This window comes from Microcebus murinus, chromosome 8 (genome assembly GCF_040939455.1).
Source record: "Microcebus murinus isolate Inina chromosome 8, M.murinus_Inina_mat1.0, whole genome shotgun sequence".
In the NCBI taxonomy this organism is placed as follows: Eukaryota; Metazoa; Chordata; class Mammalia; order Primates; family Cheirogaleidae; genus Microcebus; species Microcebus murinus.
The window spans coordinates 194,527-209,760 of NC_134111.1; the positions used below are offsets into that span (position 1 = coordinate 194,527).

Consider the following 15,234-nt stretch of genomic DNA (forward strand, 5'->3'; position numbering starts at 1 on the left):
TGTGCCACCCCGGGGAACACGACTGCAGGCCACGGCCCTTCCCGCCTCCTCCTCCTCCTCCTCCTCCTCCTCCTCCTCCTCCTCCCACCCTGCCCCCGCCCCCGCCCCCACATGGCGCAGGGCCCAGAGACACCTCAGACACTTGCTACCCAAAGTGCAAAGGGCATCAGTTGCTCCTCCAAACCCCCCCCCCAGCCCAGCAGACCGCGTTGTCCAGCCAGCCCCCGGGCCTCCCTGGGGTGCCCAGCACAAAAGTGCAGACACCCACCGGACCCTCAATCTCAGTTTTCGGATGTTTTTGCCACTCTAAGGACCCGCAGGCCAGCTGGGCCTTCTGGCAGGACAGAGAGCCCCGGAATCCGACGTGGAGAGCTGGGTGTACGTCCCCATGAGGAGCCGGTCCCCACCTCCGCGGCTCCCCCCTTGCGGGGAGTGGCAGCCGCGGGGCCTCAGAGAAGACACCAGGCTGGGCCCCCGCGGCACAGCGGGAGCACGTCCCCCGCAGGCCACTTAGCGAGGGCGGCAGGCGGACGGTTGGGTTGCGCGAGACGCTGCGGCCACCCTGCTACCGGGTTCCTGGGAGGGCGTCCTGGAAGCAGCGTCCACACCAAGCCCTTGGAAGGCCCAGGCGACGGAGGAGCCCCGTCAGGCAGGGGCCGAGGACGGTGACAGGTGACAGGTGACAGGCCGGGCGGGAAGGAGTCAGTCAGGCAGGGGCCGAGGAGGAGACGGGCTGGGTAAGGGTTAGGGTTAGAGTCAGGGCACAAGTCACAATCGCAAAGACCTGGAAGTGACCCGAGTGCCCATCGACCCACGAGTGCGTCAATAAAATGTGGCGCGTGGACACCACGGAGTGCTATTCGGCTGTGAGGAACAGCGGTGAGAGGGCACCTCTCGTGGTTCTCCTGGCCAGAGCTGGAACCCGTTCCAGTAAGCCAGGTATCCCAAGAATGGACACACGAGCACCACGTGCTCGCGCTCACCGGCAAATGGGTACGAACCGATGGACACCTAAGTGGACACAGAGGAATCACCTTCATCGGGTGGGTGTCGGGCGGGCGTGGGGAGGGGATGGGCATACACATCCCTTAGGAACGGGGTGGGTGCGCACCCACTGGGGGATGGGCGCACTTGAAGCTCTGACCCGAGGGGGGAGGCGGGGAGAGGGCGATGTACCCGACCTTAACATTGGTGCCCCCACAATACGCTGGAACAACATGAGAGGTAAATGAATAAGAACACAGGGGGTAGGGGGGCACGGGCAACACATGTCACCTTAATACTTGGACTCCCATCATCTGCTTGAAAAGAGAGAGAAAAGAAAATGCAATACTAGAGATAAGAGACACTTTTTAAAAATAATGAATCCGAAGAGAAAAGTCAAAGGAGGCCTGTGGAGCAGGTCTGGGTGTGACTCCGGATCCCCCAACATCAGGTGCCACCACCAAAGATTCCTGCGTGTAGCCCATAGAACCCCAAAAGCAACGGGACGAGTTCTGGTCACATACTCCCTCAAAATGACATCCTGGCCTTCTTCTGCAACTCCCTCCCCTCTCAGACTCTCAAGGTTTCCTCCAGCGTGTCGGTTCCCACAGAGCAGACCTTTGGTCTGAGACCTGACAGTCCAGAAGCCACGCATGCTGCCGCGTGGCGGCGGTGTCGCGGCTCGGGACAAGAGGAGGCCCCACAGTGCGGGCTGGGGCGCCAGGCACCGCGGCGGGCGCTGAGGGTGGGGGTCACCCCCACCCGGGGCCGCCCCCGCACTCCCAGAAACGCGACAGAACCAGAGGCAAAAAAAAAAAAAAAGAAGAAGAAGAAGAAGCCTACGGCACCCGGTATTCCCCGGCGGTCTCCCATCCAAGTTCTAACCAGGCCCGACCCTGCTTAGCTTCCGAGATCGGGCGCGTTCGGGGTGGTGTGGCCGTGGACGGCGGAGGGCGCCCCTGCCCCGCTCAAGAAGCGGAGCCTCTCTGCGCTTCCCCGCCGCCTCCTCCCGCCCCAGGCCCCGCGCCGGCGCTGACCCGCGCCGGGCCGGGCCTGTTGAGTTCGCCGGCCGGGTCCGGCGGGCTCCCAGGGACGGGGGTGACAGGCGGGGCGGGCAGGGAGCGGCGGGCCGGGGTTGGGGGCTGTCTCTCTATACACACACACTCACACTCAGTCTCTCACTCACACTCACACAAGATGCGCCTCCACGGCTGGACCCGCCAAGGTGGAGACCTTCCAGCCCCCCTCCTCTCCTCGCCTGGCCTCCTTCACCTCCCCGCCCCCACCCCCAGCGCCGCTGACTGCGCACGGGCGGGCGGGGCGCTCGCCCTTTGACCCCAGCCAGGGGCCGCCCTCCCCCACAACCCCTTTCAGCTGCTCCCCCCACCCTGTGGCCGGGCGGCCGCCTGTTCCCCCGGGCCAGGGCTGGGGCACAGCGCACGGGGGAGGGGAGCGAGTGTATGGGGCGTCTCTCTCTCTCTCTCGGGATGTGTCCCATGGGTGGGGTGGGGTGGCGTGGTTTGTGGGGCGCTGAAGAAATCAGTCCCCTCCATCTCCTCCCTCTGGAAAACCCCCGAGCCCTTGGAGAACTGCCGGCACCGCTTCGTGGGGGCCGGGACCCTCCTCTGTGTCCTCCTGTGGCCCAGTCCAAGGGGCCTGGGCCTGGCCGGGGCTGCATTGGACCCCGACCACCCTGGCGTGTGGACTCGCTAACAATCGGCGATTAGATATTGGATTCCAGCGTCATTGAGGTCATTTCACTAATGAGTGCACCGGAAAGAGTTTCCTAATCCATCTGTGAGGGTGGCAACTGAAAGAGAATTTGAAAGCTGACAGAATAGGCGAGGAAAGGCATAGGAGATTTCCACACCCAGTAGGGAAGCCTTTCCCGAAATGGAAGAAAGAAAGGAGCAAACAGAGACACACCGGTAGCCCGCCCGGATCAGAGTCTGCCCCTGAGAGAAAGCACCCTGACCAGGTTCACCCGTGGGTGGGTGGCGAGCTAGCGGCATTCAGAAGAGCGAGGCCCGCAGTCTGTGCAGAAGACACCTGCACTCGGGTGTGTGTGGCGGCACAATTCCCAAGCAGCTCCAGATGTTAAACCAAGGAGAAGCCAGGGAGTTCCCAACGCCCCAGGTGTCCTCAGCCCACGACTGGCTGCTGTGGGAATGCGAAGCCCGGCTCCTTGTCTCAGAGCGGGGCAACCAGGAGGTGTGATGTCCACCCCGGGGTTCCTAGGAGGATCAGGCTGAAGCTGGGACTTGGCCTGAAAGTGTCCCCTCGCATGGCCACCCCCTTCCCCTTCCTGCTCCTCTACTCCTGGTGCCCCTCCATCCAGGGGCCAGACCTTAAAGAGTCACCCGCAAGAGAATCCTGGTCCCAAAGGAGCCTTCTGGGGGACCCGTGCTGAGAGAGGTTGTGGGCATGGCCCGCTGGGGCTCTGCCCGACCCAGGGCTGAGAGATGCAACCTCCCAGCTCTGGGTCCCTGCAGGAAGTGTTGGCAAGCACAGGGCCAGTCCTCCAAAGGCCCAGGTGCAGGGAGCCCAGGCCAAGCAGCCCGTGGAAGAAGCCACATGCTGTGCCACCCCGGGGAACACGACTGCAGGCCACGGCCCTTCCCGCCTCCTCCTCCTCCTCCTCCTCCTCCTCCTCCTCCTCCTCCCACCCTGCCCCCGCCCCCGCCCCCACATGGCGCAGGGCCCAGAGACACCTCAGACACTTGCTACCCAAAGTGCAAAGGGCATCAGTTGCTCCTCCAAACCCCCCCCCAGCCCAGCAGACCGCGTTGTCCAGCCAGCCCCCGGGCCTCCCTGGGGTGCCCAGCACAAAAGTGCAGACACCCACCGGACCCTCAATCTCAGTTTTCGGATGTTTTTGCCACTCTAAGGACCCGCAGGCCAGCTGGGCCTTCTGGCAGGACAGAGAGCCCCGGAATCCGACGTGGAGAGCTGGGTGTACGTCCCCATGAGGAGCCGGTCCCCACCTCCGCGGCTCCCCCCTTGCGGGGAGTGGCAGCCGCGGGGCCTCAGAGAAGACACCAGGCTGGGCCCCCGCGGCACAGCGGGAGCACGTCCCCCGCAGGCCACTTAGCGAGGGCGGCAGGCGGACGGTTGGGTTGCGCGAGACGCTGCGGCCACCCTGCTACCGGGTTCCTGGGAGGGCGTCCTGGAAGCAGCGTCCACACCAAGCCCTTGGAAGGCCCAGGCGACGGAGGAGCCCCGTCAGGCAGGGGCCGAGGACGGTGACAGGTGACAGGTGACAGGCCGGGCGGGAAGGAGTCAGTCAGGCAGGGGCCGAGGAGGAGACGGGCTGGGTAAGGGTTAGGGTTAGAGTCAGGGCACAAGTCACAATCGCAAAGACCTGGAAGTGACCCGAGTGCCCATCGACCCACGAGTGCGTCAATAAAATGTGGCGCGTGGACACCACGGAGTGCTATTCGGCTGTGAGGAACAGCGGTGAGAGGGCACCTCTCGTGGTTCTCCTGGCCAGAGCTGGAACCCGTTCCAGTAAGCCAGGTATCCCAAGAATGGACACACGAGCACCACGTGCTCGCGCTCACCGGCAAATGGGTACGAACCGATGGACACCTAAGTGGACACAGAGGAATCACCTTCATCGGGTGGGTGTCGGGCGGGCGTGGGGAGGGGATGGGCATACACATCCCTTAGGAACGGGGTGGGTGCGCACCCACTGGGGGATGGGCGCACTTGAAGCTCTGACCCGAGGGGGGTGGCGGGGAGAGGGCGATGTACCCGACCTTAACATTGGTGCCCCCACAATACGCTGGAACAACATGAGAGGTAAATGAATAAGAACACAGGGGGTAGGGGGGCACGGGCAACACATGTCACCTTAATACTTGGACTCCCATCATCTGCTTGAAAAGAGAGAGAAAAGAAAATGCAATACTAGAGATAAGAGACACTTTTTAAAAATAATGAATCCGAAGAGAAAAGTCAAAGGAGGCCTGTGGAGCAGGTCTGGGTGTGACTCCGGATCCCCCAACATCAGGTGCCACCACCAAAGATTCCTGCGTGTAGCCCATAGAACCCCAAAAGCAACGGGACGAGTTCTGGTCACATACTCCCTCAAAATGACATCCTGGCCTTCTTCTGCAACTCCCTCCCCTCTCAGACTCTCAAGGTTTCCTCCAGCGTGTCGGTTCCCACAGAGCAGACCTTTGGTCTGAGACCTGACAGTCCAGAAGCCACGCATGCTGCCGCGTGGCGGCGGTGTCGCGGCTCGGGACAAGAGGAGGCCCCACAGTGCGGGCTGGGGCGCCAGGCACCGCGGCGGGCGCTGAGGGTGGGGGTCACCCCCACCCGGGGCCGCCCCCGCACTCCCAGAAACGCGACAGAACCAGAGGCAAAAAAAAAAAAAAAGAAGAAGAAGAAGAAGCCTACGGCACCCGGTATTCCCCGGCGGTCTCCCATCCAAGTTCTAACCAGGCCCGACCCTGCTTAGCTTCCGAGATCGGGCGCGTTCGGGGTGGTGTGGCCGTGGACGGCGGAGGGCGCCCCTGCCCCGCTCAAGAAGCGGAGCCTCTCTGCGCTTCCCCGCCGCCTCCTCCCGCCCCAGGCCCCGCGCCGGCGCTGACCCGCGCCGGGCCGGGCCTGTTGAGTTCGCCGGCCGGGTCCGGCGGGCTCCCAGGGACGGGGGTGACAGGCGGGGCGGGCAGGGAGCGGCGGGCCGGGGTTGGGGGCTGTCTCTCTATACACACACACTCACACTCAGTCTCTCACTCACACTCACACAAGATGCGCCTCCACGGCTGGACCCGCCAAGGTGGAGACCTTCCAGCCCCCCTCCTCTCCTCGCCTGGCCTCCTTCACCTCCCCGCCCCCACCCCCAGCGCCGCTGACTGCGCACGGGCGGGCGGGGCGCTCGCCCTTTGACCCCAGCCAGGGGCCGCCCTCCCCCACAACCCCTTTCAGCTGCTCCCCCCACCCTGTGGCCGGGCGGCCGCCTGTTCCCCCGGGCCAGGGCTGGGGCACAGCGCACGGGGGAGGGGAGCGAGTGTATGGGGCGTCTCTCTCTCTCTCTCGGGATGTGTCCCATGGGTGGGGTGGGGTGGCGTGGTTTGTGGGGCGCTGAAGAAATCAGTCCCCTCCATCTCCTCCCTCTGGAAAACCCCCGAGCCCTTGGAGAACTGCCGGCACCGCTTCGTGGGGGCCGGGACCCTCCTCTGTGTCCTCCTGTGGCCCAGTCCAAGGGGCCTGGGCCTGGCCGGGGCTGCATTGGACCCCGACCACCCTGGCGTGTGGACTCGCTAACAATCGGCGATTAGATATTGGATTCCAGCGTCATTGAGGTCATTTCACTAATGAGTGCACCGGAAAGAGTTTCCTAATCCATCTGTGAGGGTGGCAACTGAAAGAGAATTTGAAAGCTGACAGAATAGGCGAGGAAAGGCATAGGAGATTTCCACACCCAGTAGGGAAGCCTTTCCCGAAATGGAAGAAAGAAAGGAGCAAACAGAGACACACCGGTAGCCCGCCCGGATCAGAGTCTGCCCCTGAGAGAAAGCACCCTGACCAGGTTCACCCGTGGGTGGGTGGCGAGCTAGCGGCATTCAGAAGAGCGAGGCCCGCAGTCTGTGCAGAAGACACCTGCACTCGGGTGTGTGTGGCGGCACAATTCCCAAGCAGCTCCAGATGTTAAACCAAGGAGAAGCCAGGGAGTTCCCAACGCCCCAGGTGTCCTCAGCCCACGACTGGCTGCTGTGGGAATGCGAAGCCCGGCTCCTTGTCTCAGAGCGGGGCAACCAGGAGGTGTGATGTCCACCCCGGGGTTCCTAGGAGGATCAGGCTGAAGCTGGGACTTGGCCTGAAAGTGTCCCCTCGCATGGCCACCCCCTTCCCCTTCCTGCTCCTCTACTCCTGGTGCCCCTCCATCCAGGGGCCAGACCTTAAAGAGTCACCCGCAAGAGAATCCTGGTCCCAAAGGAGCCTTCTGGGGGACCCGTGCTGAGAGAGGTTGTGGGCATGGCCCGCTGGGGCTCTGCCCGACCCAGGGCTGAGAGATGCAACCTCCCAGCTCTGGGTCCCTGCAGGAAGTGTTGGCAAGCACAGGGCCAGTCCTCCAAAGGCCCAGGTGCAGGGAGCCCAGGCCAAGCAGCCCGTGGAAGAAGCCACATGCTGTGCCACCCCGGGGAACACGACTGCAGGCCACGGCCCTTCCCGCCTCCTCCTCCTCCTCCTCCTCCTCCTCCTCCTCCTCCTCCCACCCTGCCCCCGCCCCCGCCCCCACATGGCGCAGGGCCCAGAGACACCTCAGACACTTGCTACCCAAAGTGCAAAGGGCATCAGTTGCTCCTCCAAACCCCCCCCCAGCCCAGCAGACCGCGTTGTCCAGCCAGCCCCCGGGCCTCCCTGGGGTGCCCAGCACAAAAGTGCAGACACCCACCGGACCCTCAATCTCAGTTTTCGGATGTTTTTGCCACTCTAAGGACCCGCAGGCCAGCTGGGCCTTCTGGCAGGACAGAGAGCCCCGGAATCCGACGTGGAGAGCTGGGTGTACGTCCCCATGAGGAGCCGGTCCCCACCTCCGCGGCTCCCCCCTTGCGGGGAGTGGCAGCCGCGGGGCCTCAGAGAAGACACCAGGCTGGGCCCCCGCGGCACAGCGGGAGCACGTCCCCCGCAGGCCACTTAGCGAGGGCGGCAGGCGGACGGTTGGGTTGCGCGAGACGCTGCGGCCACCCTGCTACCGGGTTCCTGGGAGGGCGTCCTGGAAGCAGCGTCCACACCAAGCCCTTGGAAGGCCCAGGCGACGGAGGAGCCCCGTCAGGCAGGGGCCGAGGACGGTGACAGGTGACAGGTGACAGGCCGGGCGGGAAGGAGTCAGTCAGGCAGGGGCCGAGGAGGAGACGGGCTGGGTAAGGGTTAGGGTTAGAGTCAGGGCACAAGTCACAATCGCAAAGACCTGGAAGTGACCCGAGTGCCCATCGACCCACGAGTGCGTCAATAAAATGTGGCGCGTGGACACCACGGAGTGCTATTCGGCTGTGAGGAACAGCGGTGAGAGGGCACCTCTCGTGGTTCTCCTGGCCAGAGCTGGAACCCGTTCCAGTAAGCCAGGTATCCCAAGAATGGACACACGAGCACCACGTGCTCGCGCTCACCGGCAAATGGGTACGAACCGATGGACACCTAAGTGGACACAGAGGAATCACCTTCATCGGGTGGGTGTCGGGCGGGCGTGGGGAGGGGATGGGCATACACATCCCTTAGGAACGGGGTGGGTGCGCACCCACTGGGGGATGGGCGCACTTGAAGCTCTGACCCGAGGGGGGTGGCGGGGAGAGGGCGATGTACCCGACCTTAACATTGGTGCCCCCACAATACGCTGGAACAACATGAGAGGTAAATGAATAAGAACACAGGGGGTAGGGGGGCACGGGCAACACATGTCACCTTAATACTTGGACTCCCATCATCTGCTTGAAAAGAGAGAGAAAAGAAAATGCAATACTAGAGATAAGAGACACTTTTTAAAAATAATGAATCCGAAGAGAAAAGTCAAAGGAGGCCTGTGGAGCAGGTCTGGGTGTGACTCCGGATCCCCCAACATCAGGTGCCACCACCAAAGATTCCTGCGTGTAGCCCATAGAACCCCAAAAGCAACGGGACGAGTTCTGGTCACATACTCCCTCAAAATGACATCCTGGCCTTCTTCTGCAACTCCCTCCCCTCTCAGACTCTCAAGGTTTCCTCCAGCGTGTCGGTTCCCACAGAGCAGACCTTTGGTCTGAGACCTGACAGTCCAGAAGCCACGCATGCTGCCGCGTGGCGGCGGTGTCGCGGCTCGGGACAAGAGGAGGCCCCACAGTGCGGGCTGGGGCGCCAGGCACCGCGGCGGGCGCTGAGGGTGGGGGTCACCCCCACCCGGGGCCGCCCCCGCACTCCCAGAAACGCGACAGAACCAGAGGCAAAAAAAAAAAAAAGAAGAAGAAGAAGAAGCCTACGGCACCCGGTATTCCCCGGCGGTCTCCCATCCAAGTTCTAACCAGGCCCGACCCTGCTTAGCTTCCGAGATCGGGCGCGTTCGGGGTGGTGTGGCCGTGGACGGCGGAGGGCGCCCCTGCCCCGCTCAAGAAGCGGAGCCTCTCTGCGCTTCCCCGCCGCCTCCTCCCGCCCCAGGCCCCGCGCCGGCGCTGACCCGCGCCGGGCCGGGCCTGTTGAGTTCGCCGGCCGGGTCCGGCGGGCTCCCAGGGACGGGGGTGACAGGCGGGGCGGGCAGGGAGCGGCGGGCCGGGGTTGGGGGCTGTCTCTCTATACACACACACTCACACTCAGTCTCTCACTCACACTCACACAAGATGCGCCTCCACGGCTGGACCCGCCAAGGTGGAGACCTTCCAGCCCCCCTCCTCTCCTCGCCTGGCCTCCTTCACCTCCCCGCCCCCACCCCCAGCGCCGCTGACTGCGCACGGGCGGGCGGGGCGCTCGCCCTTTGACCCCAGCCAGGGGCCGCCCTCCCCCACAACCCCTTTCAGCTGCTCCCCCCACCCTGTGGCCGGGCGGCCGCCTGTTCCCCCGGGCCAGGGCTGGGGCACAGCGCACGGGGGAGGGGAGCGAGTGTATGGGGCGTCTCTCTCTCTCTCGGGATGTGTCCCATGGGTGGGGTGGGGTGGCGTGGTTTGTGGGGCGCTGAAGAAATCAGTCCCCTCCATCTCCTCCCTCTGGAAAACCCCCGAGCCCTTGGAGAACTGCCGGCACCGCTTCCTGGGGGCCGGGACCCTCCTCTGTGTCCTCCTGTGGCCCAGTCCAAGGGACCTGGGCCTGGCCGGGGCTGCATTGGACCCCGACCACCCTGGCGTGTGGACTCGCTAACAATCGGCGATTAGATATTGGATTCCAGCGTCATTGAGGTCATTTCACTAATGAGTGCACCGGAAAGAGTTTCCTAATCCATCTGTGAGGGTGGCAACTGAAAGAGAATTTGAAAGCTGACAGAATAGGCGAGGAAAGGCATAGGAGATTTCCACACCCAGTAGGGAAGCCTTTCCCGAAATGGAAGAAAGAAAGGAGCAAACAGAGACACACCGGTAGCCCGCCCGGATCAGAGTCTGCCCCTGAGAGAAAGCACCCTGACCAGGTTCACCCGTGGGTGGGTGGCGAGCTAGCGGCATTCAGAAGAGCGAGGCCCGCAGTCTGTGCAGAAGACACCTGCACTCGGGTGTGTGTGGCGGCACAATTCCCAAGCAGCTCCAGATGTTAAACCAAGGAGAAGCCAGGGAGTTCCCAACGCCCCAGGTGTCCTCAGCCCACGACTGGCTGCTGTGGGAATGCGAAGCCCGGCTCCTTGTCTCAGAGCGGGGCAACCAGGAGGTGTGATGTCCACCCCGGGGTTCCTAGGAGGATCAGGCTGAAGCTGGGACTTGGCCTGAAAGTGTCCCCTCGCATGGCCACCCCCTTCCCCTTCCTGCTCCTCTACTCCTGGTGCCCCTCCATCCAGGGGCCAGACCTTAAAGAGTCACCCGCAAGAGAATCCTGGTCCCAAAGGAGCCTTCTGGGGGACCCGTGCTGAGAGAGGTTGTGGGCATGGCCCGCTGGGGCTCTGCCCGACCCAGGGCTGAGAGATGCAACCTCCCAGCTCTGGGTCCCTGCAGGAAGTGTTGGCAAGCACAGGGCCAGTCCTCCAAAGGCCCAGGTGCAGGGAGCCCAGGCCAAGCAGCCCGTGGAAGAAGCCACATGCTGTGCCACCCCGGGGAACACGACTGCAGGCCACGGCCCTTCCCGCCTCCTCCTCCTCCTCCTCCTCCTCCTCCTCCTCCTCCTCCCACCCTGCCCCCGCCCCCGCCCCCACATGGCGCAGGGCCCAGAGACACCTCAGACACTTGCTACCCAAAGTGCAAAGGGCATCAGTTGCTCCTCCAAACCCCCCCCCCAGCCCAGCAGACCGCGTTGTCCAGCCAGCCCCCGGGCCTCCCTGGGGTGCCCAGCACAAAAGTGCAGACACCCACCGGACCCTCAATCTCAGTTTTCGGATGTTTTTGCCACTCTAAGGACCCGCAGGCCAGCTGGGCCTTCTGGCAGGACAGAGAGCCCCGGAATCCGACGTGGAGAGCTGGGTGTACGTCCCCATGAGGAGCCGGTCCCCACCTCCGCGGCTCCCCCCTTGCGGGGAGTGGCAGCCGCGGGGCCTCAGAGAAGACACCAGGCTGGGCCCCCGCGGCACAGCGGGAGCACGTCCCCCGCAGGCCACTTAGCGAGGGCGGCAGGCGGACGGTTGGGTTGCGCGAGACGCTGCGGCCACCCTGCTACCGGGTTCCTGGGAGGGCGTCCTGGAAGCAGCGTCCACACCAAGCCCTTGGAAGGCCCAGGCGACGGAGGAGCCCCGTCAGGCAGGGGCCGAGGACGGTGACAGGTGACAGGTGACAGGCCGGGCGGGAAGGAGTCAGTCAGGCAGGGGCCGAGGAGGAGACGGGCTGGGTAAGGGTTAGGGTTAGAGTCAGGGCACAAGTCACAATCGCAAAGACCTGGAAGTGACCCGAGTGCCCATCGACCCACGAGTGCGTCAATAAAATGTGGCGCGTGGACACCACGGAGTGCTATTCGGCTGTGAGGAACAGCGGTGAGAGGGCACCTCTCGTGGTTCTCCTGGCCAGAGCTGGAACCCGTTCCAGTAAGCCAGGTATCCCAAGAATGGACACACGAGCACCACGTGCTCGCGCTCACCGGCAAATGGGTACGAACCGATGGACACCTAAGTGGACACAGAGGAATCACCTTCATCGGGTGGGTGTCGGGCGGGCGTGGGGAGGGGATGGGCATACACATCCCTTAGGAACGGGGTGGGTGCGCACCCACTGGGGGATGGGCGCACTTGAAGCTCTGACCCGAGGGGGGAGGCGGGGAGAGGGCGATGTACCCGACCTTAACATTGGTGCCCCCACAATACGCTGGAACAACATGAGAGGTAAATGAATAAGAACACAGGGGGTAGGGGGGCACGGGCAACACATGTCACCTTAATACTTGGACTCCCATCATCTGCTTGAAAAGAGAGAGAAAAGAAAATGCAATACTAGAGATAAGAGACACTTTTTAAAAATAATGAATCCGAAGAGAAAAGTCAAAGGAGGCCTGTGGAGCAGGTCTGGGTGTGACTCCGGATCCCCCAACATCAGGTGCCACCACCAAAGATTCCTGCGTGTAGCCCATAGAACCCCAAAAGCAACGGGACGAGTTCTGGTCACATACTCCCTCAAAATGACATCCTGGCCTTCTTCTGCAACTCCCTCCCCTCTCAGACTCTCAAGGTTTCCTCCAGCGTGTCGGTTCCCACAGAGCAGACCTTTGGTCTGAGACCTGACAGTCCAGAAGCCACGCATGCTGCCGCGTGGCGGCGGTGTCGCGGCTCGGGACAAGAGGAGGCCCCACAGTGCGGGCTGGGGCGCCAGGCACCGCGGCGGGCGCTGAGGGTGGGGGTCACCCCCACCCGGGGCCGCCCCCGCACTCCCAGAAACGCGACAGAACCAGAGGCAAAAAAAAAAAAAAAGAAGAAGAAGAAGAAGCCTACGGCACCCGGTATTCCCCGGCGGTCTCCCATCCAAGTTCTAACCAGGCCCGACCCTGCTTAGCTTCCGAGATCGGGCGCGTTCGGGGTGGTGTGGCCGTGGACGGCGGAGGGCGCCCCTGCCCCGCTCAAGAAGCCGAGCCTCTCTGCGCTTCCCCGCCGCCTCCTCCCGCCCCAGGCCCCGCGCCGGCGCTGACCCGCGCCGGGCCGGGCCTGTTGAGTTCGCCGGCCGGGTCCGGCGGGCTCCCAGGGACGGGGGTGACAGGCGGGGCGGGCAGGGAGCGGCGGGCCGGGGTTGGGGGCTGTCTCTCTATACACACACACTCACACTCAGTCTCTCACTCACACTCACACAAGATGCGCCTCCACGGCTGGACCCGCCAAGGTGGAGACCTTCCAGCCCCCCTCCTCTCCTCGCCTGGCCTCCTTCACCTCCCCGCCCCCACCCCCAGCGCCGCTGACTGCGCGCGGGCGGGCGGGGCGCTCGCCCTTTGACCCCAGCCAGGGGCCGCCCTCCCCCACAACCCCTTTCAGCTGCTCCCCCCACCCTGTGGCCGGGCGGCCGCCTGTTCCCCCGGGCCAGGGCTGGGGCACAGCGCACGGGGGAGGGGAGCGAGTGTATGGGGCGTCTCTCTCTCTCTCGGGATGTGTCCCATGGGTGGGGTGGGGTGGCGTGGTTTGTGGGGCGCTGAAGAAATCAGTCCCCTCCATCTCCTCCCTCTGGAAAACCCCCGAGCCCTTGGAGAACTGCCGGCACCGCTTCGTGGGGGCCGGGACCCTCCTCTGTGTCCTCCTGTGGCCCAGTCCAAGGGGCCTGGGCCTGGCCGGGGCTGCATTGGACCCCGACCACCCTGGCGTGTGGACTCGCTAACAATCGGCGATTAGATATTGGATTCCAGCGTCATTGAGGTCATTTCACTAATGAGTGCACCGGAAAGAGTTTCCTAATCCATCTGTGAGGGTGGCAACTGAAAGAGAATTTGAAAGCTGACAGAATAGGCGAGGAAAGGCATAGGAGATTTCCACACCCAGTAGGGAAGCCTTTCCCGAAATGGAAGAAAGAAAGGAGCAAACAGAGACACACCGGTAGCCCGCCCGGATCAGAGTCTGCCCCTGAGAGAAAGCACCCTGACCAGGTTCACCCGTGGGTGGGTGGCGAGCTAGCGGCATTCAGAAGAGCGAGGCCCGCAGTCTGTGCAGAAGACACCTGCACTCGGGTGTGTGTGGCGGCACAATTCCCAAGCAGCTCCAGATGTTAAACCAAGGAGAAGCCAGGGAGTTCCCAACGCCCCAGGTGTCCTCAGCCCACGACTGGCTGCTGTGGGAATGCGAAGCCCGGCTCCTTGTCTCAGAGCGGGGCAACCAGGAGGTGTGATGTCCACCCCGGGGTTCCTAGGAGGATCAGGCTGAAGCTGGGACTTGGCCTGAAAGTGTCCCCTCGCATGGCCACCCCCTTCCCCTTCCTGCTCCTCTACTCCTGGTGCCCCTCCATCCAGGGGCCAGACCTTAAAGAGTCACCCGCAAGAGAATCCTGGTCCCAAAGGAGCCTTCTGGGGGACCCGTGCTGAGAGAGGTTGTGGGCATGGCCCGCTGGGGCTCTGCCCGACCCAGGGCTGAGAGATGCAACCTCCCAGCTCTGGGTCCCTGCAGGAAGTGTTGGCAAGCACAGGGCCAGTCCTCCAAAGGCCCAGGTGCAGGGAGCCCAGGCCAAGCAGCCCGTGGAAGAAGCCACATGCTGTGCCACCCCGGGGAACACGACTGCAGGCCACGGCCCTTCCCGCCTCCTCCTCCTCCTCCTCCTCCTCCTCCTCCTCCTCCTCCCACCCTGCCCCCGCCCCCGCCCCCACATGGCGCAGGGCCCAGAGACACCTCAGACACTTGCTACCCAAAGTGCAAAGGGCATCAGTTGCTCCTCCAAACCCCCCCCCCAGCCCAGCAGACCGCGTTGTCCAGCCAGCCCCCGGGCCTCCCTGGGGTGCCCAGCACAAAAGTGCAGACACCCACCGGACCCTCAATCTCAGTTTTCGGATGTTTTTGCCACTCTAAGGACCCGCAGGCCAGCTGGGCCTTCTGGCAGGACAGAGAGCCCCGGAATCCGACGTGGAGAGCTGGGTGTACGTCCCCATGAGGAGCCGGTCCCCACCTCCGCGGCTCCCCCCTTGCGGGGAGTGGCAGCCGCGGGGCCTCAGAGAAGACACCAGGCTGGGCCCCCGCGGCACAGCGGGAGCACGTCCCCCGCAGGCCACTTAGCGAGGGCGGCAGGCGGACGGTTGGGTTGCGCGAGACGCTGCGGCCACCCTGCTACCGGGTTCCTGGGAGGGCGTCCTGGAAGCAGCGTCCACACCAAGCCCTTGGAAGGCCCAGGCGACGGAGGAGCCCCGTCAGGCAGGGGCCGAGGACGGTGACAGGTGACAGGTGACAGGCCGGGCGGGAAGGAGTCAGTCAGGCAGGGGCCGAGGAGGAGACGGGCTGGGTAAGGGTTAGGGTTAGAGTCAGGGCACAAGTCACAATCGCAAAGACCTGGAAGTGACCCGAGTGCCCATCGACCCACGAGTGCGTCAATAAAATGTGGCGCGTGGACACCACGGAGTGCTATTCGGCTGTGAGGAACAGCGGTGAGAGGGCACCTCTCGTGGTTCTCCTGGCCAGAGCTGGAACCCGTTCCAGTAAGCCAGGTATCCCAAGAATGGACACACGAGCACCACGTGCTCGCGCTCACCGGCAAATGG

At 63.9% G+C, this 15,234-nt stretch overlaps 4 pseudogenes; all 4 read right to left on the reverse strand.

Annotated features, from left to right (window-relative positions):
• Positions 1-1,820: 1,820 nt before the first annotated feature.
• LOC142872682 (uncharacterized) lies at positions 1,821-1,929 on the reverse strand (annotated as a pseudogene).
• A 3,452-nt stretch (positions 1,930-5,381) lies between these two features.
• LOC142872683 (uncharacterized) lies at positions 5,382-5,490 on the reverse strand (annotated as a pseudogene).
• A 3,451-nt stretch (positions 5,491-8,941) lies between these two features.
• On the reverse strand, positions 8,942-9,050 carry LOC142872685 (uncharacterized; annotated as a pseudogene).
• Positions 9,051-12,501: 3,451 nt separating this feature from the next.
• Positions 12,502-12,610, reverse strand: LOC142872686 (uncharacterized; annotated as a pseudogene).
• Between the last annotated feature and the right edge of the window lie 2,624 nt (positions 12,611-15,234).